Below are 1,441 nucleotides of genomic sequence, written 5' to 3'. Positions count from 1 at the left end.
CTTGTTATGTGCTTCCTTGCCACTGCTAAGATTGTCCATAGTATATAGCTATTGTCACTGTAAATATGGTAATTTTATGATTCACTAAATAAAATAAATTATTTTACTGTACAGAAAAAAATCAATCCATACAGCTTTCAGAAAATCCACAATATTGCTCCAGTCCAAATGAATAGAAGAGCAGTCATAAAAATATGTGTCTTACTAGCAATACATACTTGTTTACATCTTGAGCATTCAATATTGTTACTGTTGCTAATTAAATCAAAAGGTGCTTTAACAAAGTATTAGTTTAAGGGTGTGCACAATTATGCAACCAGCTTATTGTATTTTTTTATTTTATATATTTTTCCCCTAACAGATGTGTTTGTTTTTCAATTGAATTGTACAGGTTATGGGTCACAGATGAGAAAAGTTTTGAAATGATTTATTGTTGTCTCACTTTTTTATATCACAAAAACCTGGCAGTTTGACAGGGGTATGTAAACTTTTTTATATCCACTATATGTTACTTAGGATTGTAAAATTTTTATTATTTGCTATAATGCCCACATGTTTTTTCACTAAATTAACAACTATCCCAAGGAATCAACATTAGTTTATTAGAGTACATAGTCTGTTACTGTATTTTATAATTGTAAAGGAAATCAAATGGTCTTGGTCCTCATATTTATATATGACCTGAGGTATCATGACTCCTCTACGCCTACATTTGAAATTAGTCTGAGCCAGTGTTACATATTTATTTGGATTCCAGATAACTTTGTATGAATGACTAAAATGCGTTTCCTAGAGAAATTTAAGTTGTATTTGTTAGTATTAAGGTATTTCCAGTAGGTTTGCCTTTTTGGGTTATTAAATCTATTAACATTTTGGGAGAATAACATTAATTTCATGGATAAGTTAAATGAGTTTTATGAAAGAAATAATATTACATAAAACTGTGCAAGATAACATGCAACATGACATCTCTTGGGATTTTAGCTTGGTGTATAAAAGCATGTTGAACTTGACAAAGGATATGCAACTAAAATAATTATAAAATACTGCAGGTACATTGTATGCATGAAATTAACAGTATTCCTTGCCTACAAGTAAAGAAAGCTTTCTAGACTAACCCTCACTTCCTACTAGATTAAAGATAAAAAATAGGTAGGCATACAAAGATAACAGTCATGCATTAAAGAATTACTCACCTGGAGATATCTGTATTCTGTTGTTTTTATATCCCTTCATTTCATTATTATTTCCCTTTACTATCTTTCTGTTTTAGATTGCATTGAATATAGCTATGCAGAGAGTTAAAAAAAGTGTACTGATGTGCTTATATGATCGTCACATATGACTGGCATGTAAAAACAGGTGTAAGATATTACTTGGATATTAATTTTAATGTTTTATCAAATGTGGCTTATAAATAAACTAGTAGATTAAGCAAGTA

Source organism: Protopterus annectens, chromosome 5.part0 (assembly GCF_019279795.1).
Source record: "Protopterus annectens isolate FY-2018-M chromosome 5.part0, PAN1.0, whole genome shotgun sequence".
NCBI lineage: Eukaryota > Metazoa > Chordata > Ceratodontiformes > Protopteridae > Protopterus > Protopterus annectens.
The sequence above is the reverse complement of the archived record's forward strand: the minus strand, read 5'-3'. Positions refer to the sequence as shown.